Source organism: Oryctolagus cuniculus, chromosome 7 (assembly GCF_051225735.1).
Source record: "Oryctolagus cuniculus isolate XC-2025 breed Fujian yellow rabbit chromosome 7, ASM5122573v1, whole genome shotgun sequence".
NCBI classification, from domain to species: domain Eukaryota; kingdom Metazoa; phylum Chordata; class Mammalia; order Lagomorpha; family Leporidae; genus Oryctolagus; species Oryctolagus cuniculus.
Genome location: NC_142873.1, coordinates 15,520,734 through 15,543,991, shown reverse-complemented (window position 1 = coordinate 15,543,991; position 23,258 = coordinate 15,520,734). Strand labels below are relative to the sequence as shown.

The following is a 23,258-nucleotide window of genomic DNA, read 5'->3' as shown; positions in this document are numbered from 1 at the left end:
GTGGGGCAGGGGATCTGTCCCAGGTGGGCTTAGTGGGGCAGGAGGCTGTGTCCCAAGTTGTGTTTGGGGGGCAGGGGACTCTGTCGCAGGTGTGATTCGGGGGGCAGGGGCTCTGTCCCAGGTGGCCTAGCAGGGCAGGATCTCTGTCCAAGATAGGCTTGGTGGGGCAGGGGGCTCTGTCCCAAGTGGGCTTTGGAGTGCAAGAGGCTCTGTACCAGGTGGGCTTAGTGTGGCAGGGGGCTCAATCCCAGGTGGGCTTAGTGGGGCAGGGGGCTCTGTATTAAGCTGGCTTGGTGGGACAGGAGTCTCTGTCCAGGTGGGCTTAGTGGGACAGGAAGCTTTTCCCAAGTGGACTTTGGGAGCCAGCGGGCTCTGTCCTAGGTGTGCTTTGTAGGGTAAGTGGCTCTACACCAGGTGAGCTTAGCGGGGCAGGGGACTCTGTCCCAGGTGGGCTTAGTGGTGCAGGGGGCTCGGTCCCATGTGGGTTTCCGGGGACAGGGAGCTATGTCCTAGGTGGGCTTCAGGGGCAAGGGGCTCAGTCCCAAGTGTCCAAGTGGGGCAGGGGGCTGTGTCCCAGGTGGGTTGGTGGGGTAAGGGGCTGTGTCCCAGGTTGGTTTCGGGTGGCAGGGGGCTCATTACCAGGTGGGCTTCAGGGGGCAACGGGCTCTGTCCCATGTGGGCTTAGCGGGGCAGGGGCCTCTGTCCCAGGTGGGCTTAGCAGGTCAGGAGTCTATCTCAGCTGGGCTTGGCGGCACAGGGGGCTCTATCCCAGGTGGGCTTCAGAGGACAGGGGGCTCTGTCCCACGTGGGCTTAGTGGGGCAGGGGTTTCTGTCCCAGGGTGGCTTAAGGCCGCATGGGTCTCTGTCCCAGGTGGGTTTAGTGGGGCAGGGGGCTCTGTCCCTGTTGGGCATGGGGGGCAGTGGATCTGTCCCAGATTTGATTCGGGGGACAGGGGGCTCTGTCCCAGGTGAGCTTGTCGGGGTAGGAGTCTCTGTCCCAGGTGGGCTTGGCAGGGCAAGGGGCTGTGTCCAAGGTGGACTTGGTGGGGTAGGTGGTTCTGTCCCAGGTGGGCTTAACGGGGCAGGGGGCTGTGTTCCTGGTGGGCTTCGGGGGTCAGGGGTCTCTGTCCGAGTTGTGCTTCAGGAGCTGGGAGTCTCTAACCCAGGTGGGCTTCGGGATCAGGGGCTCTGTCCCAGGTTGGCTTCGAGGGGCATGGGTTCTGTCCCAGGTGGGCTTCGTACAGCAGGGGGCTCTATCCCAGGTGGGCTTAGTGGGACAGGAGGCTCTGTAACAAGTGGGGTTTATGAGGCAGGGGGCTCTGTCATAGGTGGCCTAAGTGGGGCACAGGGCTCTGTTCCAGTTGGGCTTAGCGGTACAGGGGGCTCTGTCCCAGGTGGATTGGCAGGGCAGGGGGCTCTGTTCCAGGTGGGCTTAGTGGGTCATGAAACTTTGTCCCAAGTTGACTTTGGGGGGCAGGGGTCTCTTTCCCAGGTGTGCTTCGGGAGCTGGGAGTCTAACCCAGGTGGGCCGCGTTCGGGATCAGGGGCTCTGTCCCAGGTTGGCTTTGAGGGGCAGGGGCTCTGTCCCAGGTGTGCTTCGTACAGCAGGGGGCTCTATCCCAGGTGGGCTTGGTGGGACAGGAGGCTCTTTGCCAAGTGGGCTTAGTGGGGCAGGAGGCTCTTGTCCAAGTGGGGCTAGGGGGGTAGGGGTCTATTTCCCAGGTGGGCTTCGGGCAGCAGGGGGCTCTGTTCCAGGTGGGCTTCGGGGACAAGGGTCTCTGTCCCAGGTGGGCTTAGGGGGGCAGGGGCTCTATCCCAGGTGGGCCTTGGGGGGCAGGGGGCTCTGTCCCAGGTGGGCTTCAGGTGGCAGGGTGCTCTATCCCAGGTGGGCTTATAGGGGAGCAGGGGGCTCTATCGCAGGTGGGCTCTACGTTGCAGGGTTGCTGTCCCAGTTGGGCTTCTGGGGATAGGTGGCTCTGCCCAGGTGGGCTTCGGGCAGCAGGGGCCTCTGTCCTAGGTGAGCTTGTTGAGGTAGGAGGCTCTGTCCCAGGTGGGCTTGGCAGGGCAAGGGGCTGTGTCCAAGGTGGGCTTCGCAGAGTATGTGGTTCTGTCCCAGGTGGGCTTAACGGGGCAGGAGGTTGTGTTCCTGGTGGGCTTCGGGGTCAGGGTTCTCTGACCGAGGTGTGCCCCGGAGCCAGGAGTTTCTAACCCAGTTGGGCTTCGAGGGGCATGGGTTCTGTCCCAGGTGGGCCTCGTACAGCCGGGGGCTCTGTCCCAAGTGGGCTTAGTGGGGCAGGGGGCTCCTTGCCAAGTGGGGTTAGGGGGGTAGGGGGCTATGTCCCTGGTGGGCTTCGGGCAGCAGGGGGCTCTGTTCCAGGTGGGCTTAGGGGGGCAGGGGGCTCTGTCCCAGGTGGGCCTCAGGGGGCATGGGGCTCTGTCCCAGGTTGGCTTCAGGTGGCAGTGTGCTCTATCCCAGGTGGGCTTCGGGCAGTAGGGGGCTCTGTACCAGGTGCGCTTGCCAGGCAGTGGGCTGTGTCTCATGTGGTCTTGGCTGGGCATTTGTTCTGTCCCAGGTGGGCTTAGTGGGGCAGGAGGTTTTGTAACAAGTGGGGTTTGGGAGGCAGGGGGCTCTGTCATAAGTGGCCTAAGTAGGGCACAGGGCTTTGTCCCAGTTGGGCTTAGCGGTGCAGGGGGCTCTGTCCAGGTGGGCTTGGCGGGGCAGGAGGTTTTGTAACAAGTGGGGTTTGGGAGGCAGGGGGCTCTGTCATAGGTGGCCTAAGTAGGGCACAGGGCTCTGTCCCAGTTGGGCTTAGCGGTGCAGGGGGCTCTGTCCAGGTGGGCTTGGCGGGGCAGGGGGCTCTGTTCCAGGTGGGCTTAGTGGGTTGGGAGGCTCTGTCCCAAGTGGGTTTAGGGGGCCAGGGGGATCTGTCCTAGGTAGGCTTCGAAAGACAGTGGGCTCTGTCCCACGTGGGCTTTGGGGGACAGGTGGGCTTGCCGGGGCATGGTGCTCTGTCCCAGGTGGGCTTGGCTTAGCAGGTGGCTCTGTCCCAGGTGGGCTTAGAGGGACAGGAGGCTTTGTCCCAAGTGGGCTTAGGGGACATGGGGTTCTTTCCTAGGTGTGCTTTCGGGGGTAGGGGGCTCTGTCACAGTTGAGCTTGTGGGGGCAGGGGACTATGTCCTAGGTGGGCTTAGGGGGCATAGGGCTCTTTCCCAGGTGTGCCTCGGAGGATAGTGGGCTATGTCCCAGGTAAGCTTATGGGGCCTGGGGACTCTGTCCCAGGTGGGCTTATGGAGCCTAGGGCTCTTTCTGACGTGCGCTTTGGGTATAGTGGGCTATGTTCCAGGTAAGCTTATGGGGGCAGGGGAATATGTCCTAGATGGGCTTCTGGGGACAAGTGGTTCTATCCCAGGTTAGCTAGGGGGACAGGAGGCTCTGTCCCAAGTGGGCATAGGGGGACAGGGAACTCTGTCCTCAGTTTGCTTCGGGGGCAAGTGGTTCTCTCCCAGGTGGGCTTAGGGGGACAGGAGGCTGTGTCCCAAGTGGGCTTAGTGGGGCAGGGTGCTCTGTCCCAGGTGGGCTTAGCCGGACAGGGAGCTCTTTCCCATGTGGGCTGAGGAGGATAGAGGGCTCTGTCCCAGGTGGGCTTGGCGGGGCAGGGTGCTCTGTCCAAGTGAGCTTTGGGGGTCAGGGAGCTCTGTCCCAGGTGGGCTTTGGGGGACAGTTGGCTCTGTTCTAGGTGGGTTTCAGGGGGCAGGGTCCTCTGTCACAGGTGGGCTTCGGAGGGCAGTGGACTCTGTCCCAGGTTGGCTTCGGGGGTCAGGGGGCACTGTCCCATGTGGTCTTTGGGGTGCAGTGGGTTCTGTCCCAGGTGGGCTTAATGTGGCAGGGGGCGCTGTCCAAGGTGGGTTCAGGGGACTAGGGGCTCTGTCCCTGGTGGGCTTTGGGGCCAAGGGGCTCTGTCTCAGGTGTGTTTAATGGTCAGGGGGCTCTGTCCCAGGTGGGCTTTGGGGGGGTAGAGGGCTCTGTCCAAGGTGTGCTTCGGGGGGCCGGGTGATTGGTCCCAGGTGAGCTTCGGGGAACAGGGGGCTCTGTCCCCGGTGGGCTTCGTGCAGCAGGGGACTCTATCCCAGGTGGGCTTCAGAGGGCAGGGGGCTCTGTCCCACATGGGCTTAGCGGGGCAGGGGTTTCTGTCCCAGGGTGGCTTCAGGCAGCATGGGTCTCTGTCCCAGGTGTGCTTAGTGGGGCAGGGGGCTCTGTCCCTGTTGGGCATAGGGGGGCCGGGGATCTGTCCCAGATTTAATTCGGGGGACAGGGGCTCTGTCCCAGGTGAGCTTATCAGGGCAGGGGCTCTGTCCCAGGTGGGCTTGGCAGGTTAGGGGGCACTGTCCCAGGTGGGCTTTGGGGGACAAGGGGCTCTGTCTCAGGTGTGTTTCAGGGGCTGGGGGCTCTGTCCCAGGTGGGCTTCGGGTGGCAGTGTGCTCTGTCCCAGATGTGCTTCGGGGAGCAGGGGTTTTGTACCCGGTGGGATTCCGCAGCAGGGGAATCTGTCCCAGGTGGGCTTAGGAGAGCAGGGGGCTCTGTCCCTGGAGGCTTGGTGGGGCAGGGCACTGTGTCCCAGGTGCACTTCGGGAAGCAGGGGGCTCTGTCCCAGTTGGGCTTCTGGCAGCAAGGGGCTCTATCCCAGGTGGGCTTGGCGAGGCAAGGGGCTGTGTCCAAGGTAGGCTTGGTGGGGTAGGTAGTTCTATCCCAGGTGGGCTTGGCGGTGCAAGGGGCTGTGTCCAAGGTGGGCTTGGTGGGGTAGGTGGATCTGTCCTAGGTGGGCTTAAGGAGGCAGGGGACTGTGTTCCTGGTGGGCTTCGGGGAGCAGGGTTCTCTGTCCCAGGTGTGCATCAGGAGCCAGGAGTCTCTAACCCAGGTGGGCTTCGGGATCAGGAGCTCTGTCAGGTGGGCTTCGAGGGGCAGGGGCTCTGTCCCAGGTGTGCTTCAATGGGCAGGGGACTCTGTCTCAGGTAGGCCTCGGTGGGGAGGGGGCTCTGTCTCAGGTGGGCTTTGTACAGCAGGGGGCTCTATCCCAGGTGGGCTTGGGGGTGCTGGGTGCTCTATCCCATGTGTGCTTGGCGTTGCATGGGGCTCTGTCCCAGGTGAGCTTATCGAGGTAGTTGGCTCTGTCCCAGGTGGGCTTCGGCAGCAGGGGGCTCTGTCCCAGGTGAGCTTGTCAAGGTAAGAGGCTCTGTCCCAGTGGGCTTGGCGGGGCAAGGGGCTGTGCCCCTGGTGGGCTTGGCGGGGTAGGTGGTTTTGTCCCAGGTGGGCTTAACGGGGCAAGGGGCTGTGTTCCTGGTGTGCTTCGGGGGCAGGGGTCTCTGTCCGAGGTGTGCTTCGGGAGCCAGGAGTCTCTAACCCAGGTGGGCTTCGGGATCAGGGGCTCGGTCCCAGGTGGGCTTCAAGGGGCAGGGGCTCTGTCCCAGGTGTGCTTCATACAGTAGGGGGCTCTATCCCAGGTGGGCTTAGTGGGACAGAAGGCTCTATCCCAAGTGGGCTTATTGGGGCAGGAGGCTCTTTCCCAAGTGGGGTTAGGGGGGTAGGGGGCTATGTCCCCGGTGGTCTTCGGGTGGCAGGGGGTTCTATCCCAGGTGGGCTTAGGGGGGCAGGGGGCTCTGTCCCAGGTGTGCTTGCCGGGCCAGGGGCTGTGTCCCAGGTGGACTTGCTGGGCAGGTTGTTCTGTCCCAGGTGGGCTTAGTGGGACAGGAGGTTCTGTAACAAGTGGGGTTTATGAGGCAGGGGGCTCTGTCATAGGTGGCCTTAGTGGGGCACAGGGCTCTGTTCCAGTTGGGCTTAGCAGTGCAGGGAGCTCTGTCCCAGGTGGGCTTGGCGGGGCAGGAGGCTCTCTTCCAGGTGGGCTTAGTGGGTCGTGAGGCTCTGTCCCAAGTGGACTTCGGGGGGCAGGTGTCTCTGTTCCTGGTGTGCTTTGGGAGCCGGGAGTCTCTAACTCAGGTGGGCTTCGGGATCAGGGGCTCTGTCCCAATTGGGCTTCGAGGGGCAGGGGCTCTGTCCCAGGTGTGCTTCGTACAGCAGGGGGCTCTATCCCAGGTGGGCTTAGTGGGACAGGAGACTCTGTCCCAAGTGGGCTTAGTGGGGCAGGAGGCTCCTTGCCAACTGGGGTTACGGGGGCAGGGGGCTATGTCCCTGGTGGGCTTCGGGCGACAGGGGGCTCTGTTCCAGGTGGGCTTCGGGGCCAGGGGACTCTGTCCCAGGTGGGCTTCAGGTGGCAGGTGGCTCTATCCCATGTGGCTTAGTGGGGCAGGGGGCTCTATACCAGGTGGGCTTGGCATTGCAGGGGGTGCTGTCCCAGGTGGGCTTTGGGCAGAAGAGGGCTTTGTCCTAGGTGAGCTTGTTGGGGTAGGAGTCTCTGTCCCAGGTGGGCTTGGCGAGGCAAGGGGCTGTGTCCAAAGTGGGCTTGGCGGAGTAGGTGGTTCTGTCCCAGGTGGGCTTAACGGGGCAAGGGGCTGTGTTCCTGGTGTGCTTCAGGGGTCAGGGGTCTCTGTCCGAGTTGTGCTTCGGGAGCCAGGAGTTTCTAACCCAGGTGGGCTTCGGGATCAGAGGCTCTGTCCCAGGTTGACTTCGAGGGGCAGGGGCTCTGTCCCAGGTGTGCTTCGTACAGCAGGGGGCTCTATCCCAGGTGGGCTTAGTGGGGCAGGAGGCTCTTTCCCAAGTGGCGTTAGGGGGGTAGAGGGCTATGTCCCAAGTGGGCTTCGGGCGCCAGGGGCCTCTGTCCCAGGTTCGCTTGCCAGTCAGGGGGCTGTGTCCCAGGTGGACTTGGCTGGGCAAGTTGTTCTGTCCCAGGTGGGCTTTGTGGGGCAGGAGGTTCTGTAACAAGTGGGGTTTGGGGGGAGGGGGCTCTGTTGTAGTTTGCCTAAGTGTGGCACAGGGCTGTGTCCCAGTTGGGCTTAGCGGTGCAGGGGGCTCTGTCCCAGGTGGGCTTGGCAGGGCAGGGGGCTCTGTTCCAGGTGGGCTTAGTGGGTCGGGAGGCTCTGTCCCAGTGGGTTTAGGGGGCCAGGGGGATCTGTCCTAGGTAGGCTTCGAAAGACAGTGGGCTCTGTCCCACGTGGGCTTTGGGGGGCAGGGGGCTCTGTCACAGGTGGGCTTGCCGGGGCATGGTGCTCTGTCCCAGGTGGGCTTGGCTTAGCAGGTGGCTCTGTCCCAGGTGGGCTTAGAGGGACAGGAGGCTTTGTCCCAAGTGGGCTTAGGGGACATGGGGTTCTTTCCTAGGTGTGCTTTGGGGTGTAGGGGGCTCTGTCACAGTTGAGCTTATGGGAGCAGGGGACTCTGTCCCAGGTGGGCGTAAGTGGACAGTGGACTCTGTCCTAGGTGGGCTTAGTGTGGCAGGGAACTCTGTCCCAGGTAAGCTTATGGGGCCTGGGGACTCTGTCCCAGGTGGGCTTCGGGGGGCAAGGGTTTCTGTCATACGTGGGCTTAGTGCACCAGGGTGCTCTGTACTAGGTAGGCTTATTGGGGAAGGGGGCTCTGTCCCAGTGGGCTTGGTGGGGCAGGAGGCTCTATTCCAATTGGGCTTCGGGAGGCATAAGGCTCTGTCCCAGGTGGGCTTGGCTGGGCAGGTTGTTCTGGCCCAGGTGGACTTAGTGGGTCAGGAGGCTCTGTCCCAAGTGGGAATAGTGGGGCAGGGGGATCTATTCTAGGTGGGCTTCGAAGGGCACTGGGCTCTGTCCCGTGTGGGTTTTGGGGTGCAGGGTGCTCTGTCCCAGGTGTGCTTGCTGGGGCATGGGGCTCTGTCCCAGGTGGGCTTCGGGTGGCAGGGGGTTCTGCCCCAGGTGGGCTAAGTGGGACAGGAGGCTTTGTCCCAAGCGGGCTTAGGGGGCCAGGGGGCTCAGTCCCAGGTGGGCTTAGGGGGCATAGGGCTCTTTCCCAGGTGTGCTTTCAGGAGTAGTGGGCTATGTCCCAGGTAAGCTTATGGGGGCAGGGAACTCTGTCCCAGGTGGGCTTCGGGGGCAAGTGGTTCTGTCCCAGGTGGGCTTAGGGGGACAGGAGGCTCTGTCCTAGGTAAGTTTTAGGGGGCAGGGTCCTCTGTCACAGGTGCGCTTCAGGGGCAGTGGACTCTGTCCCAGGTTGGCTTCGGGGTTCAGGGGGCTCTGTCCCAGTGGGCTTGGTGGGGCAGGGGCTCTGTCCCATGTGTTCTTTGGGGTGCAGTGGGTTCTGTCCCAGGTAGGCTTAGGGTGGCAGGGGGCTCTGTCCCAGGTGGGCTTCAGGAGGCAGAAGGCTCTGTCCCAAGAGGTGTTAGGGAGCATGTGGGGTCTGTTCAGGTGGATTTTGGGGGTCAGGGGGCTCTTTCCCAGGTGTGCTTAGCGGGGCGGGGGGCTCTGTCCCAGGTGGGCTTCGGGGGCAGGGGCTCTGTCTCATGTGTGTTTAAGGCGCAGGGGGCTCTGTCCTCCATGGGCTTCATGCAGCAGGGGGCTCTATCCCAGGTGGGCTTCAGAGGGCAAGGGGCTCTGTCCCACGTGGACTTAGTGGAGCAGGGATTTCTGTCCCAGGTGGGCTTCAGGCAGCAGGGGTCTCTGTCCCAGGTGGGCTTAGTGGGGCAGGGGGCTCTGTCCCAGGTGGGCTTAGTGGGGCAGGGGGCTCTGTCCCAGTTGGGTATAGGGGGGCCGGGGATCTGTCCCAGATGAGATTCAGGGGACAGGGGGCTCTGTCCCAGGTGAGCTTATCAGGGCAGGGGCTCTGTCCCAGGTGGGCTTGGCAGGTTAGGGGGCTCTGTCCCAGGTGGGCTTATCGGGGCAGGGGCTCTGTCCCAGGTGGGCTTCGGGGGACTAGGGGCTCTGTCCCAGGTGGGCATTGTGGGACAAGGAGCTCTGTCTCAGGTGTGTTTCAGGGGCTGGGGGCTCTGTCCCAGGTGGGCTTTGGGGTTCAGGGTCTCTGTCACGGGTGTGCTTCGGGGAGCAGGGGTTTTGTACCCGATGGGTTTCGGGCAGCAGGGGGATCTGTCCCAGGTGGGCTTAGGAGAGCAGGGGGCTCTGTTCCTGGAGGCTTGGTGCTGCAGGGCGCTGTGTCCCAGGTGGGCTTCTGGCAGCAAGGGTCTCTGTCCCCGGTGGGCTTCATGCAGCAGGGGGCTCTATCCCAGGTGGGCTTGGCATTGCAAGGGGTGCTGTCCCAGTTGGGCTTCGGGGGTGTCAGTTGGCTCTGTCCCAGGTGAGCTTGTCGGGTTAGGAGGCTCTGTCCCAGGTGGGCTTGGCAGGGCAATGGGCTGTGTCGAAGGTGGGCTTGGTCGGGTAAGTGGTTCTGTCCCAGGTGGGCTTAACTGGGCAGGGGGCTGTGTTCCTGGTGGGCTTTGGTGGGCAGTGGTCTCTGTCCCAGGTGTGCTTCGAAGGGGCAGGGGCTCTGTCCCAGGTGGAATTCATACAGCAGGTGGCTTTGTCCCAAGTGGGCTTAGTGGGACAGGAGGCTCTTTCCCAACTGGGGTTAGAGGGGTAGGGGTCTATGTCCCAAGTGCGCTTCAGGCGGCAGGGGGCTCTGTCCCAGGTGGGCCTCAAGGGGCATGGGGCTCTGTCCCAGGTGTGCTTCCGGTGGCAGGGGGCTCTATCCCAGGTGGGCTTAAGGGGGCAGGGGGCTCTGTCCCAGGCGTGCTTGCCAGTCAGGGGGCTGTGTCCCAGGTGGACTTGGCTGGGCAGGTTGTTCTGTCCCAGGTGGGCTTAGTGAGGCAGGAGGTTCTGTAACACGTGGGGTTTGTGGGGTGGGGGCTCTGTCATAGGTGGCCTTAGTGGGGCACAGGGCTCTGTCCCAGTTGGGCTTAGCGGTGCAGGGGCTCCGTCCCAGGTGGGCTTTGCGGGGCAGGGGGCTCTCTTCCAGGTGGGCTTAGTGGGTTGGGAGGCTCTGTCCCAAGTGGGCTTAGGAGGGCAGGGGGATCCTTTCTAGGTAGGCTTTGAAGGGCAGTGGACTCTGTCCCATGTTGGCTTTGAGGGGCAGGGGGACTGTTGCAGGTGGGCTTGCCGGGGCATGGTGCTCTGTCCCAGGTGGGCTTAGAGGGACAGGAGGCCTTGTCCCAAGTGGGCTTAGGTGTTCTTATGGTACTTTCCCAGGTGTGCTTCGGGGGGTAGGGGGCTCTGTCACAGGTGAGCTTATGGGGGCAAGGAACTCTGTCCCAGCTGGGCTTTGGGGGAGAGAGAGGACTCTGTACCAGGTGGGCATAAGGGGACAGTGGACTCTGTCCTAGGTGGGCTTATTGGGGCAAGGGATTCTGTCCCAGGTGGGCTTATTGGGGCAAGGGCCTCTGTCCCAGGTGGGCTTGGTGGGGCAGGGGGCTCTGTTCAAGTGGGCTTCGGGGGACAGATGGCTCTGTCCTGGTGGGCTTAGGGGGTCAGGTTGCTCTGTCCTAAGTGGGCTTAGTGGGGCAGTTGGCTCTGTTCTAGGTGGGTTTCAGGGGGCAGGGTCCTCTGTCACAGGTGGGCTTCGGCGGGCAGTGGGCTCTGTCCCAGGTTGGCTTCAGAGTTCAGGGGGCTCTGTCCCAGTGGGCTTGGTGGGGCAGGGGCTCTGTCCCATGTGTTCTTTGGGGTGCAGTAGGTTCTGTCCCAGGTGGGCTTAGTGTGGCCGGGGGCTCTGTGCCAGATGGGCTTACTGGGGCATGAGTTTCTATCCGAGGTGGGCTTCAGGAGGCAGAAGGCTCTGTCCCAAGGGGGGTTAGGGAGCAGGAGGGTCTGTACCAGGTGGGCTTCGGGGGTCAGGGGGCTCTTTCCCAGGTGTGCTTAGCGGGGAAGGGGGCTCTGGCCCAGGTGGGCTTTGGGGGACTAGGGGCTCTTTCCCAGGTGGGCTTTGGGCATAGGGGGCTCTGTCTCTGGTGTGTTTAAAGGGCAGGGGGCTCTGTCCCAGGTGGCCTTGGGGTAGGGGGCTCTGTCCAAGGTGTGCTTCAGGGGGCTGGGTGCTTGGTCCCAGGTGGGCTTTGGGGAACAGGGGGCTCTGTCCCCCGTGGGCATCGTGCAGCAGGGGCTCTATGCCAGGTGGGCTTCAGGCAGCAGGGGTCTCTGTCCCAGGTGGGCTTAGTGGGGCAGGGGTTTCTGTCCCAGTTGGACATAGGGGGGCTGGGGATCTATCCCAGATGGGATTTGGGGGATAAGGGGCTCTGTCCCTGTTGGGCTTATCGGGGCAGGGGCTCTGTCCCAGGTGGGCTTGGCAGGTTAGGGGGCTCTTTCCCAAGTGGGCTTTGGGGGACTAGGGGCTCTGTCCCAGGTGGGCTTTGGGGGCAGGGGCTCTGTCTCATGTGTGTTTAAGGCGCAGGGGTTCTTTCCACGCTGGGATTAGTTTGGCAGGGGGCTCTGTCTAGGTGGGCTTCGTGAAGCAGGGGGCTGTATCCCAGGTGGGCTACAGGAGACAAGGGGCTGTGTCCCAGGAGGGCTTAGCTGGGCTTGGGCCTCTGTCGTACGTGAGCTTATTGGGACAGGTGGTTCTGTCCCAGGTGGGCTTTGGGCAGCAGGAGGCTCTGTCCCAGGTGGGCTTAGTGTGGCAGGAGGCTCTGTTCCAGTTGGGCATAGGGGGGCATGGGGATCTATCCCAGGTGGGATTCGGGTGACAGGGGGCTTTGTCCCAGGTGGGTTTAGCGGGGCAGGGGCTTTGTCCCAGGTGGGCTTCGGGAGGCAGTAGGCTCTGTGCCAAGTGGGGTTAGGGAGCAGGGGGGTCTGTCCCAGGTGTGCTTCGGGAGGGCAGCGGGATCTGTATCAGGTGGGCTTAGTGTGGCTGGGTGCTGTGTCACTGGTTGGCTTCGGGGGACTAGGGGCTCTGTCCCAGGTGGGCTTTGGGGGCAGGGGGCTCTGTCTCAGGTGGGTTTAAGGGGCAGGGGTCTCTGTCCCAGTGAGTTTAGTGGGGCGGGGCCTCTGTCGTACATCAGCTTAGTGGGACAGGGGGTTCTGTCCCAGGTGGGCTTGGGCGGCAGGGGGCTCTGTCCCAGGTGGTCTTAACGGGACAGGGGGCTGTATTCTTGCTGGGTTTCGGGGTTTGCTTCGGGAGCCAGGAGTCTCTAACCCAGGTCAGATTCGGAATCGGGGACTCTGTCCCCGGTGGGCTTCAAGGGGCATGGGCTCTGTCCCAGGTGGGCTTAGAGGGGCAGGGGGCTCTGTCCCAGGTGGGCTTCGTGCAGCAGGGGACTGTATCTCAGGTGGGCTTAGTGGTACAGGAGGCTCTTTCCCAAGTGGGGTTAGGAGGATAGGGGGCTCTATCCCAGGTGGGCTTAGGGGGGCAGGGGGCTCTATCCCAGGTGGGCTTCTGGGGCAGTGTCTCTGTCCCAGATGCGCTTTGGGGGAGACTGGGGGCTCTGTCCCAGGTGGGCATAGGGGCACAGTGGACCTTTTCCTTGGTGGTCTTAGTGCGTCAGGGGCCTCTGTCTTGTTGAGCTTATTGGGGCAGGGAGTTTTTCCCAAGTGAGCTTCGGGGGCAGGGACCTTTATCCTACATGGGCTTAGTGGGGCAGGGGGCTCTGTCCCAGGTGGGCTTCAGTGGGCAAGAGGCTCTGTCCCAGGTGGGCTTAGTGGGGCTGAGGGCTCTGTAAGAGGTGGGCATTGGGCGGCAGGGTGCTTTTCCCAGGAGTGCTTTGGGGGGCAGGGAGCTGTGTCCCAGGTGGCCTTAACAGGGCATGGGGCTCTTCCCACATGGGCTTAGTGGGGCAGGAGGTTCTGTCCCAGGTGGGTTTTGGGTGGCAGGGGGCTGTGTCCCAGGTGGGCTTCAGGGGGCAAGGGGCTCTGTCCCAGGAGGGCTTAGTGTGGCAGGGGCCTCTCTCCCAGGCGGGCTTAGCGGGGTAGTAGGCTCTGTCCCAGGTGGGCATTGGGGGAGAATGGTGTCTTTGTCCCAGGTGGGAATAGGGTCACAGTGGACCTTGTCCTAGGTGGTCTTAGTGGGGCAGGTGTCTCTGTCCCAGGGGGGCCTGTTGGAGCAGGGGGTTTTCCCAGGTGGGCTTTGGGGGGCAGGGATCTCTATCCTACTTGGGCTTAGTGGGGCATGCAAAGTGCTCTGTCCTAGGTGGCCTTAGCAGGGTAGGGTGCTCTGTCCCAGGTGCCCTTCGGGGACAGGGGGCTCTATCCCAGGTGGGCTTATGGGGCAAGGGAATCTGTCCCAGTTGGGCTTACTGGGGCAGGGGGCTCTGTCCCAGGTGGGCATAGTGGGGCAGGGGGCTCTGTCTCATTTGGGCTTAGTGGGGTAGGTGGCTCTGTCCCAGGTAGCCTTAGCATTTCAGGGGGCTCTGTCCCAGGTGGGCTTAGCGGGGCAGGGAGCTCTGTCCCAAGTGGGGTTCGGAGGGCAGGGGGCTCTGTCCCCAATGGACTTGTCAAGGCAGGGGGCTCTGTCCCAGGTGGGCTTAATGGGGTAGGAGGCTCTGTCCCAGGTGGGCTTCGGGGGGGAGTTGGCTCTGTACCAGGTGTCCTTAATGGGACAGGTGCTTCTGTCCCAGGTGGGCTTGGTGGGGGAGGGGTCTCTGTCCTAGGTGGGCTTATAGTGGTAGTGGGCCCTGTCCCAGGTATGCTTAGTGGGGCATGGGCCTCTCTCCCAGGTGGGCTTCGGGGGACAGGGTGCTCTGTCCCAGGTGGGCTTGGCAGGGCAGGGGTTTCTGTCCCAGGTGGGCTTGGCAGGACAGTGGGCTCTGTCCCAGGTGGGATTCGGGTGGCAGGGGGCTCTGTGCCAAGTGGGCTTGCAGGCTGTGGGCTCTGTCCCAGGTGTGCTTCAGGGGGCAGGGGGCTCTGTCCCAGGTGGGCTTCAGGGGTCATGGGGCTCTGTTCCAGGTAGGCTTAGGGGGGGCAGGGGGCTCTATTCTAATTGGGTTTCATGGGGCAAGTAGTTCTGTCCCAGGTGGGCTTCGTTGGGGCAGGGGGCTCTGTCCCAATTGGACTCGGGGGCGGGGGGCTCTGTCACAGGTGGGCTTAGTGTGACAGAGGACTGTGACCCAGGTGGGCTTAGTTGTGCAGGGGTTCTGTCCCAGGTGGGCTTAGCGGGGCTGGGAGCTCTGTCCCAGATGGCATTAGTGGGTACAGAGGGCTCTGTCCCAAGTGACCTTGGCGGGGCACTGGGCTCTTTCCCAAGTGGGTTCGGGGGGTAGGATGCTCTGTCCAAGATGGGCTTGGTGGGGCGGGGGGCTCTGTCCCAGCTGTCTTAGTGCTAAGGAGGCTCTGTCCCAGTTGGGCACGGCAGGGCAGGGAACTCTGTCCCAGGTAGACTTCGGATGGCAGGGGGCTCTGTCCCAGATGGTCTTGGTGAGGCAGGGGGCTCTTTCCCAGGTGAGCTTCGGGTGTCAGGAGGCTCTGTCCCAGGTGGCCTTAGCGGGACAGGGGCTGTTGTCCAATGTGGGCTTGGTGGGGCATGGGCCTCTGTCCCAGGTGGGCTTGGTGGGGCAGGGGACTCTTTCCCAGATGGGCTTGGTGGGGCAGGGGGCTGTGTCCCAGGTGGGCCTAATGGGGCAGGGGCCTCTCTCCCAGGTGGGCTTAGGGGAGCAGTGGGCTCTGTCCCAGGTGGGCTTCAGGGGGCATGGGGTTCTGTCCCAAGTGGGCTTATAGGAACAGAGGGCTCTGTCCCAGGTGTGCTTCAGGGGTCACGGGGCTCTGACCCAGGTGGTCTTAGCAGGACAGGGGCTTCTGTCCAAGGTGGGCTTAGCCAGGCATGTGCCTCTGTCCCAGGTGGGCTTGGCGGGGCAGGGGTCTCTTTCCCAGATGGGCTTGGCAGGCCAGGAGGCTGTGTCCTAGGTGGGCTCAATGGGGCAGGAAGTTCTGTCCCAGCTGGGCTTAGGTGGGGCAGGGGACTCTGTCTCAGGTGGCCTTAGCGGGGAAGGGGCCTTTGTCCCAGGTGGGGTTAGCACGGCAGTGGCCTCTGTCCCAAGTGGGCTTAGTGAGTCCGTGGGCTCTGTCCCAGGTTGGCTTCGGGGCGCAGGGGGCTCTGTCCTAGGTGGGCTTCGTGCATCAGGGGGCTCTATCCCAGGTTTGATTCAGGGGCAAAGTGCTCTGTCCTAGGTGGCCTTAGCAGGGAAGGGTGCTCTGTCCCAGGTTGGCTTGGCAGGGCTTGGGGCTCTGTCCCAGGTGGGCTTGGCGGGGCAGGGAGCTCTGTCCCAGGTGGGCTTAGTGGGGTAGGGGGCTCTGTCCCAGGTGCGCTTAGTGGGACAGAGGGCTCTGTCCCAGTTGTGCTTAGTGGGGCAGGGGGCTCTCTTCCAGATGGGCTTCGAGGGGCAGGGTGCTCTGTCTCAGTGGGCTTGGTGGGGCAGGGGCTCTGTCCCATGTGCTCTTTGGGGTGCAGTGGGCTCTGTCCCAGGTGGGCTTAGTATGGCAGGGGATTCTGTCCCATGTGGGCTTGGCTTGGCAGGGGGCTGTGTCCTAGGTGTGCTTAGTAGGGCAGGAGGCTTTGTCCGAAGTTTGCTTAGCGGGGCAGGGGGCTCTGTCCCAGGTGGGCTTCAGGTGGCAGGGGGCTCTCTCCTAGGTGGGCTTCGGAGGCAGGAGGCTCTGTCCCAGGTGGGCTTGGTGGGGCCGCGGGCTCTGTCCCAGATGGGCTCAGTGAGGTAGGTGGCTCTGTCTTTGGTGGCCTTAGCAGGGCAGGGGACTCTGTCCCAGGTGGGCTTAACGGGGCAGGGGGCTCTGGTTACTTGTGGACTTCGGGGGGCAGGGGGCTCTGACCCACGTTTGCTTCAGGAGCCAGGAGTCTAGACCCAGGTGGGCTTCGGGGTCAGGGGCTGTGTCCCAGGTGGGCTTAGTGGGGCACGAGGTTCTCTCCGAGGTGGGCTTCATGGGCAGGAGGCTCTTTCCCAAGTGGATTTAGGGGGCAGGGGCCCTGTCCCAGGTGGACTTCAGGGGGCAGTGGGCTCTGTCCCAGATGGTTTTGGTGGGCCTTGGGGCTTTGTCCCCGGTGGGCTTAAGGGGCCAGGGGGCTCTGTCCCAGGTGGGCTTAATGGGACAGGAGGCTCTGTCCAAAGTTGGCTTGGCAGGGCAGGGGGCTCTGTCCCAGGTGGGATTCGGGGTGATAGGGGCTCTGTCCCAGGTGGGCTTCAGGGGGCAAGGGACTCTGTCTGAGGTGTGTTTCAGGGGAGGGGTCTCTGTCCCAGGTAGGCTTCTGGGTGCAGGGGCTCTGACCTCGGTGAGCTTAGTGGGGCAGGGGGCTCTGTCCCAGTTGGGCTTGGTGGGCAGGGGGCTGTGTTCCAGGTGGGCTTAGCACGGCAGTGGCCTCTGTCCCAAGTGGGCTTAGTGAGTCCGTGAGCTTTGTCCCAGGTCAGCTTCAGGGAGCAGGGGGCTGTGTCCGAGGTGGGCTTAATGGAGCTGAGGTTTTGTCCCAGTTGACATAGTGGAGCAGAAGGCTGTGTCCCAGGTGAGCTTCGGAGACCTGTGGACTCTGTACCCAGTGGGCTTCAGGGGTCAGGGGGCTCTGTCCCAGGTGTGCTTAGGGGTCAGGGTGCTCTGACCCATGTGGGCTTCGGGGGGCTAGTTGCTCTGTCCCAGGTGGGCTTAGTGTGGGAGGGGGCTATATGCCAGGTTGGCTTCGGTGACAGGGAGCTCTGTCCCATTTGTGCTTTGGGGAGCAGGGGGCTTTGTTCTCGGTGGAATTCGGGCGGCAGGGGAATCTGTCCAAGGTGGCCTTAGGAGGGCAGGTGGCTCTATCCCTGGTGGGTTTGGCAGGGCAGGGAGCTCTGTCCCAGGTGGGATTAGCGGTGCGGGGGGCTCTGTTCCAGGTGGGCTTGGTGGGCAGGGGTCTGTGTCCCAGGTGGGCTTAGTGGGGCAGGAGGCTCTGTCCCAAGTGGGTTCCAGGGGGCAGGGGGCTCTGTCCCAGATGGGGTGAGCATAGCAGGAGACTCTGTTCCAGGTCGACTTATGGGGACAGTTGGCTGTGTCCCAGGTGGGCTTGGTGGGGCAGGTGGCTCTGTCCCAGTTGGGCTTCAGGGCCAGGAGGCTCTGTCCCAGCTGGGCTTAGAGGGGCAGGGGGCTCTGTCCCAGCTGGGCTTAGAGGGGCAGGGGCCTCTGTCCCAGGTGGGCTTAGAGGGGCAGGGGCCTCTGTCCCAGGTGGGCTTAGTGAGGCCGTGAGATCTGTCCCAGGTGGGCTTCTGGGGGCAGGGGGCTCTGTCCCAGGTGGTCTTATGGGAGCAGGAGCCTCTGTCCCAGGTGGGCTTAACGGGGCAGTGGGCTCCATTGCTGGTGGGCTTTGGGAGGCAGGGGCCTCTGTCCCAAGTTTGCTTCAGGAGCCAGGAGTCTGACCCAGGTGGACATCAGCGTCAGGGGCTCTGTCCCAGGTGGGCTTCGAGGGGCAGGGTCTCTGTCCCAGGTATGCTTGGCTTGGCAGGGGCCTCTGTCCCAGGTGGGCTTAACGGGGCAGGGGGCTCTGGTTTCTTGTGGGTGTCGGGGGCAGGAGGCTCTGTCCCAGGTTTGCTTAGGGATCCAGGAATCTAGACCCAGGTGGGCTTCGGGGTCAGGGGCTCTGTCCTTGGTGGGCTTCGAGGGGCAGTGGGCTCTGTACCTCGTGTGCTTGGCAGGGCAGGGGGCTCTGTCCCAGGTGGGCTTAGTGGGGCACGAGGTTCTCTCTGAGGTGGGCCTCGTGGGGCAGGAGGCTCTTTCCCAAGTGGGCTTAGGGGGCAGGGGCCCTGTCCCAGGTGGACATCGGGGGGCAGTGGGCTCTGTCCCAGGTGGTTTTGGCAGAGCTAGGGGTTCTGTCACAGGTGGGCTAAAGGGGGCAGGGGGCTCTGTCCCAGGTTGGCTTAGGGGGCAAAGTGCTCTGTCCCAGATGGGGTTGGCGGGGCAGGGGGCTCTGTCCCAGCTGTCTTCATGCAAAGGAGGCTCTGTCCCAGTTGGGCTTAGCAGGTTAGGGAGCTCTGTCCCACGTGAGCCTCGGAGGGCAGGGGGCTCTGTCCCAGATGGTCTTGGCAGATCAGGTGGTTCTTTCCCAGGTGGGCTTAGTGGGGCAGGAGGCTCTGTCCCAGGTGGGCTTAGCGGGGCATGGGCCTCTGTCCCAGGTGGGCTTAGCGGGGGCAGGTTTCTCTGTCCCAGGAGGGCTTGGCAGGGCAGGGAGCTCTGTCCCAGGTGGGCTTGGTGAGGCAAGGGACTCTGTCCCAGTTGGGCTTAGGGGGACAGGGGGATCTGTCCCAGGTAGGATTCGGGGGACAGGGGGCTCTGTCCCAGGTGGGCTTTAGGGGTTAAGGGGCTCTGTCCCAGGTGGGCTTAGTGGGGCAGGGGGCTCTGTCCCAGGTGGGCTACAGGGGCCAGGGAGCTCTTTCCCAAGTGGGCTTCGGGAAGCTGCGTACACTGTCTTTGGTGGGCTTAGTGGGGCAAGAGGCTCGGTCGCAGGTAGGCTTTGGAGGTCAAGGGGCTCTGTCCAAGGTGGGTTTCGGGATGCAGGGTTCTGTCCCAGGTGTGCATCGGGGGGCCGGGTGCTCGGTCCCAGGTGGACTTCGGGGAGCAGGGTGCTCTGCCCCCGGTGGTCTTTGGGGCGCAGGGGACTCTGTCCTCGGTGAGCTTTGGGTGCAGGGGCTCTGTCCTAGGTGGGCTTCGTCCAGCAGGGTGCTGTATCCCAGGTAGGCTTCAGGGGCAAGGGGCTCTGTCCCAGGTGGCCTTAGCGCAGCAGTGGTCTCTGTCCCATGTGGGCTTAATGGGGCAGGGGGCTCTTTCCCAGGTGGGCTTCAGGGGGGAAGGGGCTCTATACCAGGAGGGCTTAGCAGGGCAGGGGCCTGTCTCCCAGGTGGGCTTAGTGGGGCAGTGGGCTCTGTCCTAGATGGGCTTCTGGGGGCAGGGTCTCTGTCCCAATGGGCTTTGCAGGAGACTGAGTGCTCTGTCCCAGGTGGACGTAGGGGCTCAGTGGACCTTGTCCTAGGTGGTCTTAGTGCGGCAGGGGTCTCTGTCCCAGGTGGGCTTATTGGGACAGGGGGCTTTTCACAAGTGGGCTTTGGGGGGCAGTGACCTCTATCCAACGTGGGCTTGACAGGGCAGGTGGCTCTGACCCAGGTGGGCTTCAGGGAGCAGGAGGCTCTGTCCCAGTTGTGCTTCGGGGGCAAAGGGCTCTGTCCTAGATGGGCTTGTCGGGGCAGGGGGCTCTGTCCCAGCTGTCTTAGTGTGAAGGAGGCTCTGTCCCAGTTGAGCTTAGCGGGGTAGGGAACTCTGTCCCAGGTGTGCTTTGGAGGGCAGGGGGCTCTGTCCCAGATGGTCATGGCACGGCAGGTGACTCTGTCCCAGTTGGCCTTAGCGGGGCAGGGGCTGTGTCCCACGTGGGCTTAGTGGGGCAGAGAGTTCTGTCCCAGGTGGGCTTCAGGCAGTATGGGGCTCTTTTCCAGGTGGGATTCAGGGAGCAAGGGCTCTGTCCCAGGAGGGCTTAGCGGGGCAGGGGCCTCTCTCCCCGGTGGGCTTAGCGAGGTAGTGGTGTCTGTCCCAGGTGGGCGTTTGTGGAGACTGGTGGCTCTGTCCCAGGTGGGCTTAGTGGGGCAGGAGGCTCTGTCTCAGGTGGTCTTCGGGGGTCAGGGGGCTGTGTTCCAGTTGGACTTAGGGGGGGCAGGAGGCTCTGTCCCAAGTGGGCTTAGGGGGCAGGGGGCTCTGTTCCAATTGGGCTTTTTGGGGCAAGTAGCTCTGTCCCTGTGGGCTTGGTGTGGCTGGGAGCTCTGACCCAATTGGGCTTGTTGGGACAGGAGGTCAGTCCCAGGTTGGCTTAGTTGTAAAGGGGGCTCTGTCCCATGTGGGCTTAGGTGGCAAAAGGCTCTGTTCCAGATGTGCTTGGCGGGGCAGGGGGCTCTGTCCCAGGTGGGCTTAATGCGAAGGAGGCTCTGTCCCAGTTGGGCTTAGCAGGGCAGGGAGCTCTCTCCCAGGTGGGCTTCGGGGGGTAAGGGGCTCTGTCCCAGGTAGGCTTAGAGGGGCAGGAGGCTCTGTCTCAGGTGGGCTTTGGGGGGCACATGGCTCTGTCCCAGGTGGCCTTAGCAGGACAGAGGCTTCTGTCTGATGTGCGCTTAGCTGTGAAGGGGCCTCTCTCCCAGGTGGGCTTCGGGGGGCAGGAGGCTCTGTCCCAAATGGGCTTAGGGGGGCAGGGGGTTCTGTTCCAATTGGGCTTCGTGGGGCAAGGAGTTCTGTCCCTGGTGGGCTTGGTGGGGCAGGGTACTATGTCCCAGCTGTCTTACTGCAAAGGAGGCTCTGTCCCAGTTGAGCTTAGCGGGAGAGGGAGCTCTGTCCCAGATGTGCTTTGGAGGGCAGGGGACTCTGTCCCAGATGGTTTTTGCAGAGCAGGGGGCTCTGTCCCAGGTGGGCTTAATGGGGCAGTGGGCTCTGTACCAGATGGCCTTAGTGGGACAGGGGCTTCTGTCCCAGGTGGGCTTAGCTCTACATGGGCCTCTATCCCAGGTGGGCTTCGGGTTGCAGTGGCCTCTGTCCCAGGTGGGCTTCTGGGGGCAGGGTTCTCTATTCCAGGTGGATTTCAGAGGGCAAGGGGCTCTGTCCCAGGTGGCCCTAGTGGGGCATGGGGCTCTGTCCCACGTGAGCTTAGTGAGGTAGTGGACTCTGTCCCAGGTGGGCTTCTGGGGGCAAGGGCTCTTTCCCAGGTGGGTGTTTGTGGAGACTGGTGGCTCCTTCCCAGGTGGGCGTAGGGGCAGATTGGACCTTGTCCTAGATGGTCTTAGTGGGGCAGAGGTTTCTGTCTTAGGTGGGCTTTTTGGGGCAGGGGGCTTTTCCAAGGTGAGCTTAGTGGGGCAGGGGGTTCTGTCCCAGGTAGGCATAGGGGGGTAGGGGGCTCTGTCCCAGGTGGGCTTCTGGGGACATGAGGTTCTGTCCCAGGTGGGCTTTGGGGCTGGATGCTCTGTCTCATGTGGGCTTAGGAAGGGTAGGCGGCTCTGTCCCAGGTAGCCTTAGCATTTCAGGGGGCTCTGTCCCAGGTGGGCTTAGCAGGGCAGGGAGCTCTGTCTTAGGTGGGCTTCATAGGGCAGGGGGCTCTGTCCCTGATGGACTTGTCAAGGCAGGGGGCTCTGTCCCAGGTGGGCTTAGTGGAGCAGGATCCCTGGATGGGCGGGGCTGCTTCCTCCTCTCTTGCCTCCGCTGCCTCCTCGCTCCCCTCTCACCTCTGCCCCTCCTGCCCCGCTGTGGCAATGACCATGTGTCCACCAGGCCCACATGCACACTCGAGGAAGCTCCCGGTCCCACCCAGATGCCCACCCTGAGCCATCAGCAAGGGATCGGGGCATGGGCGTCTTGGGGGCCCTCGCCCTGCCCTCGTCTCAGCCCAGATGGCAAAGCACCTGGCTCTGTATACAGTGGACAGTCGGCGTGGCCATAGCGGGTGGGGTGAGCCAACGCGAGCATACAGACTGAAGGCCTGATGTTTCCAAGATGACCCATCAGGCTTTGATCTTACAATCTAAGAGGGATCTCGTTACCTACAAACCAGAATAAACCTCCCTCAAACTTTTATCTGTTGGTGTTAGCTTTATTCTCAGTGGCTACTCTTCCTGAAGCACATGCTATTCTTTGTAAACATAAAGAATAGCTATTAACCCTCTCCCCCCAAATTTAGCATATACACAAACTCACATGTAATGCCATATATTTGAAGGATTTGTTGGAATTTTCCCATGGATCCTTAAGTGAAGAAACATTGGGTACCTTTAAATCTCTATTGAAAGCCTATTTATACTTAATGCTACAGATATTCAACTACTAAAATTATTTCATTCTTTATTGGTCAAGCACTGATAGCATCTTTACTTCTTGTATGTATAAATATTGTGCTAAGTACTTAATTATTAACTCATTTAACCTTCATAGCAATACTGTAAGGTGCATATTATTATTTTTCCCTTTTCCCAGTGATGAACCTGAAACATAGAAGGGTTAAATAACTTGTCCAAGCTCACACATCTACTAAGTCTAAGTGAAAGAATCAGAATTTAAAGAAAAATAATCTGCCTCCTGAGCCTATGAACTTAGCATTATAATGCCTTATTGATACTCCACTTCAAAAAAAAGAGAAATATAAAATTCTTTGAAAATAATTATATCACACTGCTCTCAAAGCCCTCATTCTTCTTTGGACAGTGTAATTTAAACAATGGTGCTTTAAAATGTGTTGCCCAGTTCCAGGTACTGTGGATGTCCTGTTTAGCATTTTACTGGATCAGCTGTTTTGACAGCCACAATGGGGTCATTCATGCTGGGGCAGGACAGGATGAATGAAGAGGCCTGTGGGCCTTCAACTTCATACAATCCTGGGTCCTCTGAGCAAAAGTTAGGAATAGTTTCATGGATGGATGTATGTGTGTGTGTGTGTGTGTGTGTGTGTGTGTGTGTGTATCCAACTACAAGACTTTGTTATGCAGTATCCATTTTTCATGTATAGATTGTGTGTGTGTGTGTATCCAACTCCAAGACTTCATTATGCAATATCCATTTTTCATGTATAGATTTTTTTCTTCCAGAATCTATTCCAGGATCCAAGTAATCATCCCCATGGGAATTTAGAATTCCACAGTTAAGAACAACTCTACTCAATACTCTCTCTCCAGAAAATAACTGCACTCGTGGAATCCACAGTACTAAATAAAGAGGGGTGATTAATCCACGCTGGCACCTTTAGCTTGATTTTATTTTATTGGAAGGATTTTACAAGGGCTATTATCTCCTGGTTTACATAATCCCACACTTCCCTTATGCAATGTGAATTGAGGTTCATAGGTGTTTGAATTTACAATCTTATGCAGCTGGTAGTGCTAAGACTCAAAATCAAGACTGCAGACTACGGAGCACTACATTAGTAGGTACATACTTGGAAAGTTGGGGGTTGGTGGGGAGTTTCTGGGATGTGATCCATCAAATTGTCTGAAGTAAGATGTTTGGGAATTTGTACTACAAGTGAATCTAAACTTCAACTAATTTGACTTAAAGGTTCCATGACCTCTCTTAAGTGGGAGACTCCCTTGCTCCAGCACTTACCCTCCATCTTTGTCTGTTAATAATTTAGCCAGCGACAAGGTATGCTTAAAGATATACTTTCTTTCCCTGCTACAAACATGACTTCAGTCCAAGTATTTAAGCACCTGAACTCATGTGAGGATAATAAATGTCAGAGGAATATTTATAGCTTGGTGTATGGAGACTTTCCAGGTCCCTGTTCTGCAATAACACAGATCCATCTGCTAAGGGCATTAGAGTTGTATGTTGTTGCCTTTTTTTTTTTTTCAAATTGATAGATTCTGAAAATAGAGAACTGAAGTATGGAAAGACCAACATTGACTTTAACCCTTTACTAAAATAATTATTGAATTAGAATTTAATTGCCAACAGCATAGTTTCTCCAT

At 60.9% G+C, this 23,258-nt stretch overlaps 1 protein-coding gene across 1 annotated transcript in view; it reads left to right on the top strand.

The window, feature by feature from the left end:
* The window catches only part of LOC149125310 (transcription factor RelB-like), a 63,451-nt gene that overhangs the window by 915 nt on the left and 39,278 nt on the right, over positions 1-23,258 (top strand). The gene's annotated exons all lie outside the window — the stretch shown is intronic.